This window comes from Phoca vitulina, unplaced genomic scaffold, assembly GCF_004348235.1.
Source record: "Phoca vitulina isolate PV1807 unplaced genomic scaffold, GSC_HSeal_1.0 scaffold5, whole genome shotgun sequence".
Classification (NCBI taxonomy): Eukaryota; Metazoa; Chordata; class Mammalia; order Carnivora; family Phocidae; genus Phoca; species Phoca vitulina.
In genome coordinates, this window is record NW_022589708.1 from 56,578,078 (window position 1) to 56,601,139 (window position 23,062).

At 38.3% G+C, this 23,062-nt stretch overlaps 1 long non-coding RNA gene across 1 annotated transcript in view; it reads left to right on the forward strand.

The window, feature by feature from the left end:
• LOC116631646 overlaps positions 1-23,062 on the forward strand; it is a 672,682-nt gene that overhangs the window by 126,882 nt on the left and 522,738 nt on the right. The gene's annotated exons all lie outside the window — the stretch shown is intronic.

Here is a 23,062-nt window from a genome sequence, read left to right on the forward strand (position 1 = left end):
ACAAGAAAAAACTCAACCTCAGTGAGGTGATCAAGACAAGCTAAGTTATAACATCTTCATAGTAGAATTATAAGATCCTTTAAAAATTGCAAGTCTTTGAGTAGGAACAGCTGACTTTAATATGAAATTGCATAGTCTTATTCATCAGATTAATATACTTTTTCCTGGCCATGTCCAGACATTGAAAAGTAGATGAGCTGCATACAAGCACATAAGGGTGAGTGTCTAAGTATCTTGTGGCAAGAAGTAGTTGTCAAATTGATGAATTTCAAGTCTGTTCTTAGTAATTTCATCAATAATCTGGACAAAATAGAGTGTGAGTTTTGGACAGGTCTGAATTTTTAGTATAAGCACGGGCCTAGATAACCTTGAGAAAGTTATATGTCACTGAGCCAGTTTCATTATTGTAAAATAGAGATAACAATAGCTATTTCATGACACATATCTCCATAGGAGGTTATAAACATACTGGGAGAGTGTAAGTGAAATGCCAAGTACAGTAAGCGGTCGGTGCTTGTGACTTCCTTTTTTTTTTCTTGTACCTGTTCTTAGCATGGCCTTGCTGGTATGCCACTTTATTTTTGTATTATCTTGTTCTCTTTGATAACAGTAATCTTAAAAATGTATTGGTTAGTTTAAGATCGCTAGTTAGAGGAGATATCAAATGAACATATTAATAAATGGAAGAATGCAGACATAAGCCCCTGAACTAATTTTAACAAAGAAGAACTTAACAGAGTTTAAAATCCCAAAGGGAAGGATGTCTTTAATAGATGAACGTGATCTCTAGGGTACGGCATTGATAAAAGATAAACAGCAGGCTCTTGGTGGTTATCAGTGGTAGCTGTTTCCAAATAGGCTTTATCTTCTGGGAAAATCTGGTCCTTAATTCCTCAAGACCAATGGTCTGCAAATCTCAAAGTAGGTTTTACTACAAACCAAGGTGCTTAGGTAGGGAAAACAAGGAGTGCATAAGCTTAAAGCAAGTTAATCCTTAAGACCAGTTGGCATGCTCTTAAAATAGTAAGGAAGACACCCTTCCAAAATAGATTCAAGCTGAGGGGAACGTGAAGGTAGGTTTGGTCATCCTGCTGGACAGAAAAGCCCTGTGCACATGATTGTGCTCAGATCAAGAGCCCAGCTACAGTATTATATCCTTTCCAACACAGAACTTACCACTGGGCCTGGAGCTCGAGTCCTTTGCTATACATTAGAATTCTCTGGGGAAGTTTTAAATATTATCACTACTGGGGCTCTACCACCTGAGAATCTGATTTTAATTGATATGGGTTGATTTGGACCCTCTATTATTTTAAAGTTCCCCAAGAGATTCCAATGTGTAGCTAGGGTTCAGGACTACTGAAGGGAGGCCAAACTTTAATGCAGACCTATTTTGAGCATCTGAGCCCCCAGATGAAGCCTGTTATTCTTAAAGCTATTTCTAACTAGATTGTTTCTTTCCCCCTCTGCCCCCACTCCCATAACATCCCTTACTGTTCATGAGAGGCACATACTTAAGCAATGTTTCTTAAGGAATGAATTCTGCATGTATCACTATAGATGTGAGTTACATATGATTAAATCTGACTAAACTGAAAAATGGACTTTAAAAAGAATGAATCTTTTAAAATTTGGAGTATTAGCTAAAGTGAGCATTTTTTAAATGATGGTATTTCAAGAAGTCATCAATGTCTCTGGTGATAGGGTCATAGAAAGAACTGACCTTAAGAATCAGACTGAGGTTTGATTTCCAGTGTGGGTGGCTCAGTCAGTTAAGTGCCTTCGGCTCAGGTCATGATCCCAGGGTCCTGGGATCGAGTCCCGCATCGGGCTCCCTGTTCAGTGGGAAGCCTGCTTCTCCCTCTGTGTCAGCCTGCCACTCCCCCTGCTTGTGCTCTCTCTCTTCCTCTCTCTGTCAAATAAAATCTTTAAAAAAAAAAAAAAAAAAAAAAGGCTGTGTGGCTTGGTTAATCTTTTGTAGTATCAGTTTTCTGGTTTTAAAAAGGGTTTTAATAAAAAGGGTGATAATTATTTTAGAGGGTTGTTATGAGACTTAAAGAAATTAAGACTTAAAGAAATTGAGGTACACAATATACATGGTATTTACTATCTCAACATTTTGAGAATGGCTATTATGAAATGTACTCTGAAGAACTTTGAATATGTGTGCCTGGGGCTATTGCCTCGAGCTAAAAACACCGCAGTGGTGGCTTGGGTAGTACCTGTTGTAAAGTTAAGTTATATACTTCTTCCTTCACAGATTTAGAACGCCAATGTTTCCTAGAGGCATGTTCCAGAGCTTGGCATTGTAGTTAGTTTTCCCCCAACAAATACATCTTACTCTAAAAAAACTACTTGAGGTTTTTTTTTTTTCCTGCTCTCTACAACTCAATTTTACTCGTTAGAAGAAAAATCTCCCCTTTCACCGTGTGTAAATGGTGCATATTTCATGGAAAAAATAGATGCAATCAAGTGAGAACCACTTCATCTTCCCAGCACCAGTTTTACCAGTCCATCTTCCTCAGCTCCTACAGAGTATACCTTCTGTCCCCTTATAATAGAATTGTCCGTTCTTGGGGCGCCTGGGTGGCTCAGGTCATGATCCCGGGGTCCTGGGATCGAGCCCCGCATGGGGCTCCCTGCTCTGCGGGAAGCCTGCTTCTCCCTCTGACCCTCTGCTTGTGTTCCCTCTCTCGCTGTCTCTTGCTCTCTGTCAAATAAATAAAATCTTAAAAAAAAAAAAAAATCAGTTCTTGCTAAGGGCAGCCTCTCTACAATCCCTCTCATCTTCTCAAAAGATCTGTTCTTGCAGCTGTTCGTCTTCCATAACCAGTTTCTATGTCTATACCGGATTGTTCCTATTGGCACACACTTATGCCTTACTAATAATTTATTCATGTTTGCATTGACTCCACGTCTCCCCCCACTACGGCTCTTTCATAGCAAACATCTCTACAGAGTTGGCTCTTTTTACCATCTCTACCTTTTCAGCTTAAATTTTTCCACAAGTCAGCCCAATGAGGCTTTTCTTTCCCCCTCTCCCTGGAAATGACTACTGTCAAGGACACCAGCGGTATGAGCACGCCAAAGCCTCTGGGTAATTGTCTTCCTCCGACCTCATGTCTGAGCAGCCCTGCCATTACAGACAAGGAGCTCCTCGAAGCACTTTCCAACTACCTGTCCTTCAGAGCCACATTTGCTATTGTCCTTCTAACTTCCTTTCTCATTTTCTTTTACTAGCTTCTTTTCCTATCCTGAACTACTAAATTTTGGAATACTTCAGTGGCTTTTTTTTTTTTTCTCCCCTATGAGTCACATCTAGTGTTCAGTCACTCATAGTTAGCTTTTTTCTCCTTATAATCTCACCCCCCTACTCCTTCCCCTTCTCCTTCCCTTTCTCCTTAAATTAATGGGCTTTTATCAGGTACTCTGTATTTTTTTTCCAGGCTCCAGGCTATTCACTGGAGATGTGAAAATAACTAAGATACATTCTCTGTGTTCAAGGAACTCATAGTCTACTAGCAAAATGTAGACATGGGGAGAAATAATTAGAATAAAACACTGTCAAAGGACTATGGTAGATAATGAAGGAACCCAAAGGACAATTCTTTTTTTCTTATGGATTTGATCTTGGTCTCTTATGTGAGAACCTTTCCTCAAATGTCCGGTGGTCTCAGGCTCACCACTCACTTGAGGATGAGTAACTGAAATCTTGATCCTAAGCACTGTGTGTGTGTGTGTTCGGTGGTGTGTGTGGGGGAGTGTCTTCTAGACCATTTTGTTGTGGGGGGGCAGTCACTAGCCTATTGGTAACACTAGGTCTTTTCTCTCTGGTCATATTTCCTTGATGACTTTGAATCATTTTCAATGACCTGTGGAAGGTACATATCTAGTTGACTCTATTCTGGAATCCAAGTTAGGGAAGGGGATGGAGGCCTCATTGTGAGTAGATTTTGATTTTCACTTTATTCAGAAGTTCTCAGTTGGGTAATCCTTCTCCTAACTGTCCCTGGTACTCCCTAGAATCCCCCAATTCACCTATCCAGAAAGCAAATTTTCCATCTTTGGCTGAGATTAGAGAGGGGCTTTTTTTTCTTTTAAAGATTATTTATTTTGAGAGAGAGAGAGACAGGGCATACACACAAGCAGAGGGAGAGGAAGAAGCAGACTCCCTGCTGAGCAGGGCAGGGACCCTGACATGGGGCTTCATCCCAGGACCCTGGGATCATGACCTGAGCTGCGAAGGCAGATGCTTAACTGACTGAGCCATCCAGGGGCCCCAGAGAGGGTATTTATTTTCTTTCCAAAGAGATTTTTCAGCCAATCAGCTCTACCTCTATGCCTTTTTTTTTTCAGAGGTACCCATGTAAATTCAATTCCTGAACACTTGTGTGATTTGTGGGGTACACTGACCAGATTTTAGGCTTCCCTATCAACCAGGCTGGGTTTCAGAGCATTCAGGTTTCCTAAGTCATTTCCCATTCATTCATAGGATTTCTAGCTTCTAAAATCTTGATATTTTCTTCTCCCTGTTATCTTTGTCCTTGAGGATCTATACTTTTTTTTTTTTACTTTTGAAAAAAAAATTCTCTTTTCATTTTAGAAGAGTTTTGAGAGGGAAAAGTTAATAACCTGAAGTCTGTCAATTTGTTCACGCAATCAGTTCACTCAATTAGTTAAGGGGACATTGAAAAGGGAAAAAATGACCAAATAAACAAGCGTAGATAAAGTAAAACCAAAGTGGAAGAGAGGAAGCAATCCCCAAGAGGTCAACACAAACCGGTAGTAGAGGGAAGAAGGAATAAGATGAAGACTAAGGAAGAGTAGAGGACCAGAGATGCTCATATCATAATGGCATTGATATAATTCATTCATTCATTTACTTATCTAATCTTTGATGCAACAAAAGTTTCTCTAGAGCCTTTATGTTAGGAACTCAGAGGTGTAAATACCAAATATGTGAGTTGAAAGCAAATCAACCCTTTTGATTGGTAGTAACAATAGCTAACATTTATTGAACCCCCAAAAGGCTTAGAGCCTGGTGTCTTCAGATTATTTCAACTAAAAAAAATATTTGAGAGTGTAGTCAGGCATGGTTCTGTGTGATAGAATATTAATTCCTTTTACAGCCTCTGATAAGTTGATTGTTGATTCCTATTGTATTATTGATTACTTTCCACACCTCGGTGGGTGCTCTTTATCTTTAAAACCATAACAGATTCTAAATCCATTAATATGGGAATATGTAGTATGCATTTGTATTCTTAAACTGATAGGTTTATATATGACCAAAAATAATAAGGGATTTTTAAAATATATTAATTAAAGATCTCCACTTGTTAACTTGTAGGATACTTCTATGGTATTTGGGAATTTTTCTTGAACAGCAAGTATACAGGGCAAAATGAAAAGACTTTATAATACTGAAATACATATATGGTTAAAGCATTAGAGGTTTAGAAGAACTTACGGATGTAGAATTTGTTAGTAATAGTAACAAAAATGACATTTATTGAATATTTTGCATGTTCTAGGCATTCTAAGTGTTGTATTAACTCATTTAATCCTCAAAGTGAAGGAGATGCTTTTTATCTCCAGGTTAGAGATGAGAAAACTGAGGCATAGATTCAAAGACAGGTGGAGATGTTTGCAGAGTACCTAGACCATCATTATCAACATGTTTTTTCCCTATTGGATTTGATCCATCTATCAAAGAAAGCCAGAACTGGGGGATAGTTAAAGCAGTAAAAACAGATTTTACTCAGGAACTATTGCCACAGGGGAAAAGGGATCTCCATATAGAACTGGGCTCAATTCCAAATACAGCATGGACAGGTGGGAATTTATAGTCAAGGAACAAGGTGTAGTGGTCAGTGGATACAAAATGATGAAGAGAGTAAGGGTAGTTCTTTGCTAAATTGAACTAACAAGATTCTTGCTGAAGGCAGGCCTGGGTGGTCAAATATTACTTTCGGGATAGTGGAGGATAAGGAACGTGGGTGGGGGATTCTGGCTAATCTGATTTAGGATTCTTGCTAAAACTGGACCCTACAAGGACAGTAACAGAAACCAAGGGTCGAACCTAGTCAGGTAGAGTGCTCAGAGGAGCCTGACTTAAATTTGGACAAGGAGAGAATTTTCCTTATGTGATGGGAACAGAATCATCTGAAAGGCCTTTTTGGAAAAGATCCCAGAGAACATCAATGGTATCCAGGGATGTGGTAAACCTGCTAGGTTTTTGTTTACTTATTTATTTGCTTGTTGTAGGGCTTGATTTATAGTGATGCCTGAGTAGACTTCATAGGCATGGTAGAGCCAGCAAAAGGAATTGGGAAACTTGGAAATTTTTAGAACATTTTAAGAATAATTTACTGTGTTAGAGATTCTTTGTCCTTGTCTCTGCCATTTATTCATAATAAACCAGCAATGTATTTTAAGGGGGAGGATTTGTTTGTGTCAGTTTTATGGAAGGAGGCACTTAAGGAATTATTGCTGGTGCTCCAAATACTGTTTAAACCCAGTTTAGGAATTGTTACTGCCATATTCTAATACTGGTGTCTCATCAGTAGTCAAGATTTGCAAATGAATACCTACACATTACTGCTACTGATTTTTTACCTCATTTGTCTGTATTTTTACTGTTGAAATAATAGGCGTCTAGCTATTGATAATTCATTCAAGTGTCTAAGGAAATCAGTGTCAGATAGAGTGCCTTCTGGGTGAATGGGGCAGCACAACTAAGTAGTTAGCACCTCCTATAGAATATGACGGTTTTTAAGGAATTCCTTATTAACTTCTATTCTCAAAAGATAATTTCAGGGGCGGCTGGGTGGCTCAGTCGGTTAAGCGACTGCCTTCAGCTCAGGTCATGATCCTGGAGTCCCGGGATTGAGTCCTGCATGGGGCTCCCTGCTCAGTGGGGAGTCTGCTTCTCCCTCTGACCCTCCCCCCTCTTGTGCGCGCTCTCTCTCTCTCTCTCAAATAAATAAAACTTAAAAAATATAATTTCAAATTCTTCCTGTCTTTAGCTATTGTATAGAACATAACTAATATGAATTAGAAACATAAGCTCCTAGCTTGTTTGATGCCTAAAAGAATGCATTAGCGGTTCATTGCTATTTTCGTCTCTTCACACCGTACATAAGCTATCCTTATTTATGAACTGGTGTGTAAGTAGTCTAATAGCTACATCATCCCCAAAAGTATCTAATGTTTGCATGTGCCATTGCATCTAAACTCTATAACCTTTCTTACATAAACCAGGTCAGTTTGTAGAGCTTAGAACTTTTTTTCAAAATTTTTACTACCTTTGTGAAATTGAGAAATTTTCTAGCCTTTCTGGGTCTCACTTTTGTCATCTGTTAAAAGGAGATGATCCATCATAATGGGTTATGTGACAGTTAAAAGTAGAATTAAGGCAAGTGAAACGTCATTGAACAGTAATGATCACTCAAATGTTACTATTAATGAAAAGTACTCATTTACTTTTTTTTTTTTTTTAAGATTTTATTTATTTGACAGAGAGAGAGAGAGAGAGAGAAGGAGCAGGGGGTGGGCAGAGGGAGAAGCAGACTCCCCTCTGAGCAGTGAGCCCGATGCGGGGCTCAATCCCAGGACCCCGGGATCATGACCTGAGCTGAAGGCAGACGCTTAACCAAATGAGCCACCCAGGGGCCCCGAAAAGTGCTCATTTGCTTTTAACTCCTACGTTTATTTTGAACACTGGAATATACAAAAATAGTCCCTTTTTAAATATGCACTTTGAAGTATGTTCTGGATTTTTATCCTGTTCTTTTTATGCCATGTCTCTGGGGTAAGAGGCGGAGATGATCCAACCTAAAAAAACGATAGCTTGATGGGTCTGTGAAATCCAGTATTTATGATGCAATCTCACATTGTTACACAGTTGCAAAGGAAGCAAACGTTGACATTACACGAAAACATTCGTCTATTGAACTGAACTCTTAAAGATTCCATTTTCTAGCCTCTCCCTGGTCATAACACTAGCATCTATCCCTACCCATTAAAAAAAACTCCTGTGCAGGAGAGCCTTGCTGAATGTCCGATATCGTAAACACCTGAAAATTCAATGCAAACATAGTGGAAATCTCAAATCTTGGTGGAGGGAGTTTAGATTTCATGATATCCATGAAAGTGATTAATCACATAAAAATCACTGATAGTGTAAGTCTACCACATTTTCAATTAGTAACTGAAAAGTAATGATGTGATAGACTTGAAAAAAAATACAGAATGTTAAAGACTGAAGTGGCCCTTTAGGAAATTTATTTATTTATTTATTTATTTTTAAATTTTATTTATTTATTTGAGAGAGAGAGAATGAGAGAGAGCACATGAGAGGGGGGAGGGTGAGAGGGAGAAGCAGACTCCCTGCCGAGCAGGGAGCCCGATGCGGGACTCGATCCAGGGACTCCAGGATCATGACCTGAGCCGAAGGCAGTTGCTTAACCAACTGAGCCACCCAGGCGCCCTGAAGTGGCCCTTTAGGAAATTTAAAAACCCTCAATTTTTGTGTGTGAAACATGTGTCTCTTTATGATCCTCTTACAAGAATCAAGTATAAATGGATTAGTGTATTTGTGTGAAAAATCATGCTCAAAACAGTAGTTTTTTTTTTTTTTTTTTTTTGAACGAATGCATGTTTGGTTACAGTGACAGTATAAATGTTATATATGAGGTAATAAAGATATTTCCATAATTTTAGTTTTTTAGGATATAGTCCTAAGCAAATATTAATGCCCTACTGTGTCCTCAGTGTATTCACATAAAAAAAAATAACTCTGTGAAATACCTACCAATCCTTATGTAAGCAAACATCCAGGATACGCTCCTTACACATGCTTACAGGCTATCTGTATGGGTCAGAAACTACTCATTCCAAATTACTCCACATGGTTTATGCAAACAGTAATTTCTAATGGTGTGAAAATCAGGGGGAAAAAATTAAGATTCAGTTTGTTCTTGTGCTTCCAGAATTGTAAATGCCACCTTCCTGTACTTCCAATTTACATTATCCTCAAATAGATTTTCATCCCTGCCTGAACATGTCAATTAATATTCTAGCTATTATTATGTCATTCACCTCAAAAAAAAAAAAAAAAAACACTTCCAGTGAAAGCCAAATTAAGTTACTGAAAACATGAAGTTAAAAAAAATAAACCTTAAAGAAAATTCTTGCTGAGGGAGGAAAAAAAATGCCCTGTTTGACATAAAATTTTAATATTACCCTGCAAGAATGTCAATTACTACTTCAGTTCTGGTCAAGAGTGTGAAATCATTTCAGAATTTCAGTGTTGATTCCTCCAGCATTATTTACAGGGGAGAAGGAGAAAGTAGCTGTTATGATAAAGTTTCTTTTCAAACCATGCCATAGAAAAGAGTTGCAGGCAGAAATGTTTCAAGGGTAAGTTGCTTTTTTTGGGAAGTTTGGCAGAATTTGTTTATGGAAGGTGGGGGTAATGCAATGGGTCATTTATCAAGGAAGGTGGTGTCTCTGTAGATTCTAAAATTAATGGCTCTACCTCTATGCTCAATGCAATCCCGTCTTGTGCCATCCAGAATCTGACTCTCGAAAGCTCGCTAAGTATTTAGCTTCCCCAGTTCGTGCTCTGGCCTCCCCTTTACTTCTTAGGTTCCCTCTCTCAGTCGTTTCATCCACTCCTATAGTTTTAATTCACACATGGAGGCAGATGATGCCCAAATTCGTATTTATAGCCCCATGTTACCTTCCAAGCTCAGTCTCACATTTCTAACTCTCAGCTAGACATTTGCACCTACATGTACCACCTGCATTTGAAATGCAAAATGTCTAAACTCATCTTCTTCCAGCTTTTCTTTTTTTAAAAATGGTCACCATATTCTTTCATGCAGTATCAAAATTAGATAAGGTCAGTTCAATTCTACAAACCCATCCATTGGACATCTGTATAATCATGACTCCATGCTAGAAACTGGGGTGAACGGCCAACCTACCCTTAACAAGATGGCAATCTTGTGCTCAGGCCCCCTATACTCCAGTTGTTAAAATGGGACTACAGTTTTCATTCCCAGGACCATTAGATTGTTTTGCACTCCATACTCTCCTGCTCTAAGACCTTCAATGCTTGTTTTCTTCTGGATAATGCTCCTATTCTGAATTCTGGGTTTGAAAGTAGTGATTAAACAACTTGTCCGAGGTTGCACAGCTTGTAAATGAAAGATCCAGGGGTTGAACCCTGGAGTCCAGCTCCAGAGACCAGTTGCTGAACCACTGATGCTCTTCCTCAGCACAAGGGACAGGGAAGAACCTGACCCCCAAAAGCCAATTTGTGGGCAGGACAGTCACTTAACATTTGTGACTTGGTCTGAGTAGATGAACTGGACCTCTCGGAGGTTTGTCTCTTGAGAATTTGAAATAGAAACAGCAAGAACTGCCATTCACACAGATGTTTAAAACTTGGGACTTTTGTGCTGTTACCATTTCCCTAATTCTTATATACTTGGGATGTTTTTGAATTGAAAACTTAAAACTGAGATTAAATTCACATTTAATGGAAAATGCCTTTTCTGGTTTTTTTTTTTTTTTAAAGCAATTTAAATTCAATTTAAATACTCATCATATCTGTTTTTCTAAGCTTGCTACCTTTTTAATATTTTTCTGCAGATTTTCTCTGGTAGCTTGTCAACATTAGTTTTTTAGTTTTAGCAATTAGTATCTAAAAATTAATATTTGAAGTGTGTGTTTTGACACATCCATGCTACTTTCTCACTAGTCCAGATTTACTGATCCAGAATAGTAACCTTTCCTAGATTACTCAGTCCCCCTCACTGCCCGATTTGACTTTACCCTTTTCTTTTTTTATATTTCTGCAAACCTGTACCAATACTCATGTCCTAGTTAATCTTGTTATAAGCACTTCACGTTTGCCCAGATTGTTTTGGCTAATTTCAATCTCCTTTAGATGCTTCTTTTTGTTCAAACTTTATTTTTAGTATTCTTTTTCAAGTTCTTAAAAGAGGATATTAGCCATTTGCAACAATTATGAATTTAAAACTTTAAGAGAAGTTTAATTCAAAATTGGATTGACATTTAAGCATGTAACTGGTAATTAAAATTTTAATTAGAATTATTTTGAATATTTGAATCTATATCATAGAAATATCTTAATATGTGAACTAATGTTTTAAATTTAATTCAAATTCAGTAACATCTGAAAAGAATCAAATTAGTCCAGATAATCCTGTATTAAAATTATACGCAAAAAATTATGAAATAATTTAGATTATTGCTGACAAAATATACTTATATTCCATTATAAGTGATAAAAATTGCATTTTTGTTATAGCTGTTGAAACCTTTTTGTTAAATTTCTTAAACATTTGGGAAATCATAATTTGATAAAATTCAGAAAACTGGCTTTTTTGCAAGTTAGCCACTAGGTACAATAGCTTTCTGAAAATATATTTTAAATTTAAATTGTCCTTCACACTGAATCCAATGGTCAAGTGTCAGTCTTACTTTGCTCATTGTCTCAGTAGCGTTTGTCATAATTATTCTCCTTTTTATTTTATTTTGTTTTTAAAGATTTTATTTATTCATTTGACAGAGACACAGCGAGAGAGGGAACACAAGCAGGGGAGTGGGAGAGGGAGAAGCAGGCTTCCCGCGGAACAGGGAGCCCGATGCTGGGCTCGATCCCAGGACCCTGGGATCATGACCTGAGCCGAAGTCAGACGCTTAACGACTGAGCCACCCAGGCACCCCTCTCCTTTTTAAAATACTTCTTTCACTTGACTTGTAGAGCACCATATAGTAATCTGGTCCTTTGCTAGTTACTGGGTTTGCTTCTCTGGTTCTCTTTTTGACTTCTAGATATCAGTCTTTTCTCTCCCTACAAAGCTTTCTCCTTTCAATCTTAAACAAGTGCATGGTCTTAATAACCCCTCATGCTCTTCTCCTCTGAGCTTATATCTTCAGTCCTGCCCTTGCTTCTGACCTCTAGACTTGAAGATCCAATTGTTGTCCACTTAGATTCTTTATAGGCATTTCAAATTAAACATGCTGAAAAGAGAACGGTGAATTCTTTACTCCTCTTGTCCAAATTACTGCCAATTTTCACCTTCTTGTCAAAGCCACTACTAATTCACACTCCTGCTATGGCTACTAGCTGGTCCCTGCTTATACCTTTGCTCCTTTAAGGTCTATTTTCCACAACACAGCCAGAGGAGTAATGCCTTAAGAGCAGGCTCGGGGGGTGCCTGGGTGGCTCAGTCGGTTAAGCGTCTGCCTTCGGCTCAGGTCATGATCTCAGGGTCCTGGGATCGAGTCCCGCATCGGGCTCTCTGCTCTGTGGAGAGCCTGTTTCTCCCTCTCCCCCTGCTCTTCTCTCTCTCTCTGTCAGATAAATAAATAAAATCTTAAAAAAAGAAAAAAAAAAAATCAGGCTCTGTACTCTGCAATATCTTTGAATCTATCGGCCCCACAGGCCTTGGTTACCAGGTCCCTGACTGTCTCTTCATCTCCAACTCCATTTCCTTACAATGTTCCCCATTTGGTTTCAGTGACATAGAAGTTGTTTCTATTTTTTTTTTTCTTAAAGATTTTATTTATTAAAGAGAGCACAAGCAGGGGGAGCGGCAGGCAGAGGGAGAAGCGAACTCCCTGTTGGGCAAGGAGCCCGATGTGGGACTCTATCCCAGGACCCTGGGATCATGACCCGAGCTGAAGGCAGACGCTTAACCAACTGACCACCCTGGCGCCCCAAAGTTGTTGTTTCTAGGACACACCAAGCTTATTTGCATCTCTGAGCCTTTGTACTCTTCCCTATGCTCGTAGCACTGTTGTCACCGAGATTTTCTTTCACTTTATTTAGATCTTTGCTCAAATGTCTCATCCTTTTGGGGGGACTCCCCTGATAATTGGATGTATAATAGGACTCACCCTTACTTTCTATTCCTTGAACCTGTTTTATTTTCTTGGTAGCTGTTATCACTACCTGACATTATAGTATGTATTTTTTTTTACTTGTCTCTCTCACTAAGTTTATGACCTTGGGGATTTTGTTTGACTCACTCATTGATTTCCTGGTAGAGCCCCTGGCACATAGCACATGTTCAGTAAACATTTGTTGAGTGAACATTCATGGAAGATGCCGTTTTCTTGATTTTGTGAAACTTTAGTACAAATGACAATCTTGAAACTACCAAAGCTATCCTTCTGCTTTCACCAACTTATAGCTGTTTTTAACATCGTGTGTACATCATATTGCTTAAAAGCCACAAACTTTTTATGGGATGTAGCAAGCTCCTTCAGACAAACTGACCTCTTTACCCTAAAGACAAATTTTTGGTTCCATGGAAAGACGTTTCTCACAAATGACAGTTACTGGGCTGGATTATTTTAGCTATCACAGAACAAGAAAGGGAAAAAACCCACGAGGAAAGCTAGAAGTATCATTCAAGATCCTAAAATTTCCCTGAGGAACAAGGTGTTAGCTGGAGTTGAAAACAACCAAATTGGCTGAAATCAATAGAATATTAATGTTCAGTGGTTTTATGTTCTGATTCATAGCAATGGGCATTACATAAAACACATGGTGGTTTTACTGTGGGCCTTCAGATAATATATGACCGATGATGTCCGTGTTCTGCTAGGATTTATCCTTGCCCTCTGAGCACACCAGATCTTATATTCTGTTACAGAGCTCATTTATCGTGCAACAGAACCCTCCTCTCCAACATTTGGGACAGACTGAGATGCCTCACAGGTCAGGAAAGTGCTGACTGGAGCGGTTGATGTAATGTTTGAAGGATGGCCTGGGTACTACAATGCTGTCTTAACACATCATATTCAAACCTGACTATTTGTTTTGCAGACAGTTTTCTTTGGAAGAAAAAAACCAGAAGAATCAATTTGCTTCTGTGTGTATCTGCATGCTCATGCACCCTCAGATTGGTGTGGGTGTATTAAAGGGCATGTGTTAAAATAATAGCTACCAGGGAAAGCAAAGATAAATTGAAAATTTAAAAATTGCTATTAAAGATAATTTTTGCCAATTTTAGTGCATTTGTGTTGTTTATATAATTCCTGAAAGCATATTTTGTCTCTTACTCTTTTAGTACTTGCCCTTTTATGCCTTGCTCATAACAACATAGCATTGGTTCAAAATACTAGCATTTTCAGAGCATTTATATTACCTTTACCAAATAACTTGTTATTTGGATGTTCCGTTTGTCCTGATTTCAAGCCAAGGGGCCAATAAACAAGTGATTCAGAATTTAGATACTTTAAATTTGGTGTTTGTGAGATTGATAATTAGAATAAGAAGACCTTCCATTGGCTCTTTTACTAATTCATAGCAGTAAATGAGGGAATTTTCTCTCTCTCTCTCCTGTTCATTCTATGCAAATTGAACAAATGTCTGATCCCTAGGGTTACAATCTAAGTGATACCAGTACTGCAGTTAAACTTTTAAAGATGGGAGAAAAACAGCAATAAGGAAATGAGGGGGCAGAAAAGCCTTTTAACATGGGGAATAAGCAGTTGGTCACGGAGTTTGTTTTTTTTTTTTTTTTTTTTTAAACCAGGAAACTGCGTGGTGTAGTATGGGGTAAGAGAAGTTTGCCTTTTTAGCACCTTTTCTTGCCATGCCTGTAGCCTATTTGTCCAAACTTTATCCCTCAACCTCTCTATTAGGGGGTCAAGATGCTTTTTAACTGATGATTAAGAGGAGCCCTAAGATGATGAAGAAATGTGTGAAGATGGGGAATAGCCCTGCAATAAATTATAATGTTGGAGGTAGGGAAGGATGTAGGATTTGAGTCTGATTATGTTTTTGAGATTCAGTTAATTTTTATTCCATTAGCTGGCAGGGCTGTCTTTATTTGGAGATAGGAAGTGTATAGTATTATGGTGTGGTGGGCATAAGCTTTGGAATCAGGCAGGTTTCAATTGGATTCCGTATTTATATCGTCTACTCACTATATTCTGAGCAGGTCATTAAACTCAGTCTGTTTTATCATCCGTAAATAGAGTGCATAAGAGCAGTGTTTAAATGCTGTAAGGATTAGAAATGGTTTAATTACAGCACCTGTCACAGAAGCTGTCCTTAATTCTGTTTTACTGCTTTCCTGAATTTTCCTCCATTATGCTTTCTATGAACTTACTCCCCATCCCATCACCACTTCCACATAGGCTGTACTACACAGGGGTCTGTTATCCCAAGGTCAGTACTGACTTGTCATCTGGGTGAGTAAAGCAGTGATTGTGTTTAGTCTGGGGCCAGGGGGGTGAGGGGAGGGAGGGTGGGGGAGGGACATAGAAGAAATCACTTACCTGATCAAACACAAACCTATCAAGATCATAGTTTCTAAAGGAGAGACTTTGAGGTGATTGGAGAGGGAGTGTGATGACTAGATCAGGAAACTGATTCATTCTTTCTGAATTTTGTTTTCTTTATGGATGGGGAGAGCTTTCATTTCAGTGGTGTTTTATTTATTTATTTAATTTAAATTCATTTAGCCAACATATAGTACATCATTAGTTTTAGATGTAGTGTTCAGTAATTCATCAGCTGCATAGAACACCCAGTACTCATCACATCATGTGGCCTCCTTAATACCTGTCCCCCAGTTACCTCATCCCCCCACCTACCTCCCCTCTAGGAACCCTTGGTTTGTTTCCTATAGTTAAGAGTTTCTTATGGTTTGTCTCCCTCTCTGATTTCTTCCCATTCAGCTTTCCCTCCCTTCCCCTATGATCCTCTGTTTTGTTTCTTATATTCCACATATGAGTGAAACCATATGATGATTGTCTTTCTCTGATTGACTTATTTTGCTTAGCATAATATCCTCCAGTTCATCCACATCATTGTAAATGGTAAGATTTCATCATTTCTGATGGCTGAGTAATATTCCATTGTATATATACACCACATCTTTTATATCCATTCATCTGTTGATGGACATCTGGGCTCTTTCCATAGTTTGGCTACTGTGGACATTGCTGCTATAAACATTGGGGTGCATGTGCCCCTTCATATCACTACATTTGTATCTTTGGGGTAAATACCTAGTAGTGCAATTGTTGTCCTTTAGGGGTATACCAGGCACCCCTTGTATGGTCTCTGAGTGTAGTGACGAGCCTTCACTTTGATTTTCCTTACCAGATAGGAAGCAGATATTAGGTCTTTAAAAAAACAAAACAAAACAAAACAAAAAACGGTGGGAGGGAGGAAGTCAGTCAGTCCTTAACTCTAGCCTGGCCCCAACTGTTGAGTTACGTTTATGGTATTTGCAACACCAGGGGACTGAGGCACACACTGAGGCTATTATAAAGAGAAACCGGAGTGCTGGTTCATATATTCCCCAGTATCCTCCACATTAAGTCAGCAGCTGGCCTTAGAGCCCCCCCAAAACAATAGATTGTTTTTGACCAGCTGGGCTCTTTGTTATGTGGTTGGTAAGAACTAATGAATCTGTAGGCCCCTGTCCTCCCATCAGAAAACATTAAAGAGAGAGTACTGATATTCATTACTGTAAACCTCACCTATTGAGATTTCAAAAACCTTTCATTAGAGACCACCGTTTTGGCCAAGCTGGAAAAAACAGGGAACATATTTACCATCCTGCCTAAAGCAACTAATAACTGAGATAAAAATATGTGAACCAACAGTTTTGAAGATAATGCATATCAGTCAATGAATGTGACCTCTGATCACATCAGGCAGGATGGGAAACAAGCAAAATGCACTCTGGTTGTCCCAAATACTGCCTTGAGAGAGCTTCCAGCCCATTGTGCAAGGAGGAGGAACCCAGAAAGATCCCCTGAGTTGAGTTAGAGTAGGCCAAGAGGGTTGGGAGAACAAGGCAGCTAGAGTTCTTAGGGCAGAGTGCAGGAGAGAAGAGAGCTGCACCAAGCAGAAACACCAGAGATGTGCAGAGGATCCTCCTTGAGTATTTAGCAGAGAACTGATCAGTGCAAACAGAAGGAAACTATTTAAGGCTGAAGAAAGAACCATGTGGAGGAATAAGAAGTGATAGTACCTGCAGTTGACACAGGGCCAGGAATCTGGCCCCTTTCCACCAGCCCAACTGGAAAAACCCTTAATTCATGGGACAATAGCTAGAAATAATCAGAAGAATCTTACCTCAGAAATGGAGAATGATTAGCCTTAGACTACTGTTCTTATCTCACCTAGAAAATAATAAAATAATGCTCACAAGGATCAAACTGTTTCCAGCTAAGTTAATTGCATCCCAGAACAAAGTTCAAGAGTATTTATAGGGATATGAAAATATCCAGCACCTAAAAGGTAAAATTCACAAAAGCTGGAATCCAATTAGAAAGAAAATAAAAACAAAATGTCTTCTTATTACTAATTGAGACAAGAAACAAAAAGAAAATTCATGCTCAAAGACATCATACCTCTGAGATGGATTTCTTTGGCTTTATCATTTCTCAGTCACTTAGCCTACTTGATATTGAAGCAACTTTGAGAATCTAGACCTGTTATGGGAATTGCTGGCCTTAACTTGGCTTGTCCTGTATGTCCTCCACACTTAGCAAATAACAGTAACAAGAGGCAACTAAAAGAGTTAGTTTTACAAAGAGACCTATTTCACCTCTGTTGAATCATATTTAAAAATTTTTTTCATGTCGTGATACATGAAAGTTCTTGAGGTTCTTACCTAATTTCACTCTTTTAAGTCTTCCTTAGGACATCGAGACAAACACAACTCAACAAAACAAATATCCTGCATTAGTAGTAAAAGAACTCCTGTAGGGCGTCTGGGTGGCTCAGTCAGTTAAACATCTGCCTTCAGCTCAGGTCATGATCTCAGATTCCTGGGATCAAGTCCTGCATCGGGTTCCCTGCTCAGCGGAAAGCCTGCTTCTCCCTCTCCCTCTGCCTTTCTCTGTCTCTGTCCTTCATGAATAGATAGATAATATCTTAAAAAAAAAAAAATCTGTTAATTGGCCCCTGAAACACTACACTTACCCCCATTGTCCTGTAAGATGATTGTTTTTCATAAGCATGATTGTCATGTCTTAGTTTAAAACAAAAGTGTACAATTTCGGCCTTGCTGTAACAAGGTTTCAGAAAGTTAATTGGGAGCTTCTCGGTGTTTAGATCAGAGGTTTCAGACTTTAAATGACTTTAGGGTGTCTTCATTTTTTTTGTTTACATTGTTGCTGTTTTTTTTTTTCCTCACTTCCTCTTTCCATCTCCCTGTGAGTTCTGTTTTACTCTGTTTGCTAGTTTTGCCTCTCAGACATAATGAAATCATTAGCAAGGAAAACTCCCTGCCGTTTATGTCCTCTTAAATTCCTTTCAAAAGAATTAGCTGGTCTAACTGTGGTTCCTTAGATTCTGGAAATTGCTCTAGTCATTTGTTTTGCTGCTGGATTCTTGGAAACCAATAATGGAGTCTTGGCAGGTAGCTAAGCTAAACATAGGAACTGAGAAGAGGCACCAGGGAGGAGTGGCTGATGGATTCAGGTCCTACTTCAGTCATGTTAAAAAAAAAAAAAAAGTTGCCTGTGGGCAGGGCGAGTCCTTTGTCTTTGATTACCTGGCTAGCATGATTGGTACATCATCATATATTCATTCCAGATGGTGAAGGTCTGGAAGAATATATCAATATAGGAGCCAGCATACAAATTCATAGAATGATATGTGATAACTAAAAAAACAAATATGGGGGGAAACATGCATCAGTGCTGAAATGAGGGAATGATGCAACCACATATCAGGATCCTTGAGAAGTATTAGTCTGCCTGTCAGTATATTGAAGGGAGTCATAAAGTTCATAACTCTTTCCCAGTAAAATGGTACAGAATTCTAGGAAACACCTAGTTTTGGAGAAGACCGCAACACTATATTCAAGGGTCCAGGTATGGAGGTGAGGGTTGCCATGGGAAAATAAGGCCTATTTCACTTCAAGCTAATTTTCGCTTCACAAATAAGGACTTTGAAGGGTTTCAGCACAGACACTGGAAACACAACATTTGCTCTGGTAAATATGAAGTGTGTGAGCAATAGGATGTTTCCCTTGAAAATTCAGTAATTAGTGGGTGTAACTAAACAGGCAGAACTAAACAGGCAGAAGCACTAGGAAAAAAAAAAGACTGGATGCAGTTAGAAGACAGGGCCAGACCAAAGAGATAATCAGATATAGATCAATAGATGCAAAAGAAAAACATGTAGGAAATTGTCTCCCTCACTGGGACATTCCATGGCCTTGCTTCCCATGGTCTTAAGCCTCCTAATTATTTGAAGTTATTCAAACTAGATTATCTAATACTCGAGATTAATATCTAAGAGGAGAATTCCAAACACACCTAGATAAATTGTGAGAGACCTGAAGGAAGATACATTCACATTACTTGTAAACAAAGATTAGGTAAAAGAATGCCTATCTTTATTAGGAATGGAAATGGGGAAAAAATGAGATTTTTTTTCCCTCAAGGATTCTGCAAGAGGAGAATTTCAAAATTGACATAAATTTTGAAGATTCCATCATATACTTTTGAACAAATAGCAAGCATAGGAAATTCTGCACTTACTAAAAATAAAATGAAAGTGGAAAAACATGGGATTTTTTGAGAAATTTTGTATCATAAAGGCAAGTTAGAAGAAGAACCTATTTGAAAATTTTTATTACAAGCAAGAAAAACTTTAGAATCTGCTGAGTGCTCATATACATGAAAGAAAACAGGGACTCTTTAGAAAAAAAAAAGCAACAGATTTTAGTGAATTAAAGATCTGGTAGTGCTGAGGAAAAATAGGAAGGAAATGGAAAACCAGAACTTGCAATTAGCGGAATTAAAAATAACGTTAGATGTTGAGAAGCATGAAATAGATTTTGTTGAAAATTGAATCAGTGAGGTGTATAGCAGATTGTGAGGCTTCTTAAAAAAAAGAAAAAGGATAAACAGGATAAAGGGGGGAAAAAAGGATGAAGCGATGAAAGTGATTGAAGACAACAGATATGGAGGCTTTTTTTTTTTTTTTTTTTTTTGGAGCACAGGAGCGGGAGGGGCATGGGGGACTGGAGGTGGACAGGGAGAGGAAGAATCCCAAGCAGGCTCCATGCCTAGAGCTAGCAGATGCAGGGCTCAATCTCACGACCCTGAGATCATGACCTGAGCCGAAATCAAGTGTCAGAAGCTCAACTGACTGAGCCACCCAAGCATCCCAGATATGGAGGATATTAAATGAAGAACCTAACACGAGGATAGTTTGGGTTTCCCAAAGAAGTGAAGAGAATGAATTGAACCAATGATATCATTCTCAGTTTTTAACAAAAAACAATATTGAATTGAAAAGTCTTAAGCCAGTTGGTAAAAAGGCTCACTCTACCAGTTAAAGTTGATGGAAATTGATGACAATATGCACATAACAAAGGTTTGGAATTTTGTGAGACCTGTAAGGATCCAGGGAAAACAGTGCTAATGACAGGGGCAAATAGTAAATTGGTCTCAGACTTGAAATATTAGATACCTGGAAAAAAACAGGGAGCAATTCCTAAAGTGCATGGGGGCTATTTTTGTGACATATCTCCTTCAACTGTATGTCATAGCAAGTGGGTTTTCATTTATGAAGGCCATGAAAATACAGGTTCAGCTCTATAAGGCCCAAAGTGTAAGTCCTTCCACATATTCTATATGGAAAAAAATTAAAGATTTTAGTCAATTGAGATACAACTTAAAGAATTACAAAGCAAGTCACAATATGAGAAGTAACAGCAAATATGGCAACTATTTGAGAATGGAATTGATTCTAAACAGTGTAAATATGATTAGAAAAGGTGCAAATATTCTTAAGAGAACATATAGAATGTAGCAGAAAAACAATGACGGTAGTAAAATGAAATGAAAATTCCAAATCCTACTTTAAAATGTAGGAGAAAGAAAGGGAAGAAGTTAAGTGCATTACTTAACCTTATGTAGAAAAGGAAAAAAAAAAAGTGATATTTAGAAAACTGTTTAAATTGTGTTTTCTAAAACCTGAAAATTAACTGCTAATGAAAATAGCTCAACATGCCTTTCCAGTTAGAGAAGCAAAAGCAAATTATAAAAGGAACCAACTGGAAAATAAAAACATAATCAGAAATAAGATCCACTGTGCCTGATAGAACAATTATAAATTACATAAAGTTAATCGAATAAAATGTATACATTTGGTTACCAAACCAAAATGGAACTCTATACTATCAAGTGACTCACCTACAACACAGTGCCTCGGAAAAACTAAAGTAGAATGGTATCTAATGCAAGTGAACGTTTTTTTAAAAGAGCATGCACGAGCCAGGGGAGGGGCAGAGGGAGAGGGAGAAAATTCTCCAGTAGACTCCCTACCGAGCATGGAGCCCCATGGGGGGGCTTAATCCCAGGACACTGAGATCATGACTTCAGCTGCAACCAAGAGCCAGATGCTTAACCTACCAAGACACCCAGGTGCCCTGCAAGTAGACATTTTTAAAGAGAGTTGGGCTGCAGTATTTTCAGGAAAAGGGGCTTTTAAAATATGAACCATTAAATTGATTAAAGGTAGAATTGTATGTTATAATGAAGGAGATAACCAAAAATATAATTTTCTTCAACCTCTATAGATGTAATATCACAGCACTAAAATAGACACTAAAAATGATTAAGAATGAATGGATTATATATTAAAAAAAAAGATAGGAAGGGAAAAATGAAGGGGGGAAATCGGAGGGGGAGACAAACCATGAGAGACTATGGACTCTGAGAAACAGAGGGTTCAGTCATGGAACACTACATCAAAAACGAATGATGTGATGTATGGTGATTAACATAACATAATAAAAAAAAGAATGAATGGAGAGGGATGCCTGGGTGGCTCAGTAAGTTAAGCGTCTGCCTTCGGCTCAGGTCATGATCTCAGGGTCTTGATATGGAGCCCCCTGCTTCCCCCCCCCCAGCCACTCGTGTACTCTCTCTTGCTATCTCTCTCTCTCTCTCTCTTTCTCTGACAAATAAAATCTTAAAAAAGAATGGAGAAACAGGAGAAGACAAAACATAACTAGATATATACATACATAAAGCAATTTTAAAAAGACTGTGCAGTGGAAAAACCTAAGATGCTCTTGTTCTCCTAGATGACAGTGTTTGCAATTTCATTTGTTTCTAAGGGTGTGGTGAGACATATCCTGAACATCTCAAACTATTAGTCCTCCTGGGCAGGCAGTTTGGCAATGTGCATCAAATAGTCATTTTTTTAAATCTACTTCTAGGAAATTATCCTAGGGAAATGATAGGAGCATATACACTGATACAGGTACTCATTCACAAGAGTACTGTTTAAGATCCCTGTCTTACAATAACATACAAGTTGAATAAAAGGTTTAAATGCAACAGTTAAACCCTCCTCCCCAAATACTAGAGGAAGGTAAAGGAGAATCTTTATATAATATTTAAGTGTGAGAAATAAATATTGGACAAGAAAAGACTGTTTCAGCTTTTAAGGCCTTTTCCTGTTGGTTTTGCCTGGGACTCTGCCTCCATATCTCCATTGAATTAGCTCATTCCCACCTCACTCAAATCCCTGCTAAAGGTCACCTTCCCTGCCAGCCTTCCTAAAGCCTTGCCCCTCCCCTGTGGAACCCTGCAGTGCAACATCATATCACCCTCTTTTCTTTCTGTTAAGTTATGCCTGTCTTCATGTGCATATATAATACATATTTATTTGTTGCTCTCCCACTAGAATATAAACTCAAGAGCACAGGGATATTTTTATTCATGATTATACGCTCAGAGCCCAGAACAGTCTTCTGAATATTTGTTGTATGAATGAATGCATCAAGTAATGGAACATAATATTAAATAGTGGTTAAAAATGATAATGTGGCTGCATATTTACTCATGGAAAAATTATCTCAATAAGAGGTGTACATAAACAACCCATTTTTGTAAAGCCAATACATATTCATATGTGTCAAAGTGTGAAAAAGCAATGGGACTATTTTAACTTGTTTTCCATTTGCTAGTTCTATTTTCTACAAAAGTATGTGTAACTTCGGGGACCAGAAAGAAAAAG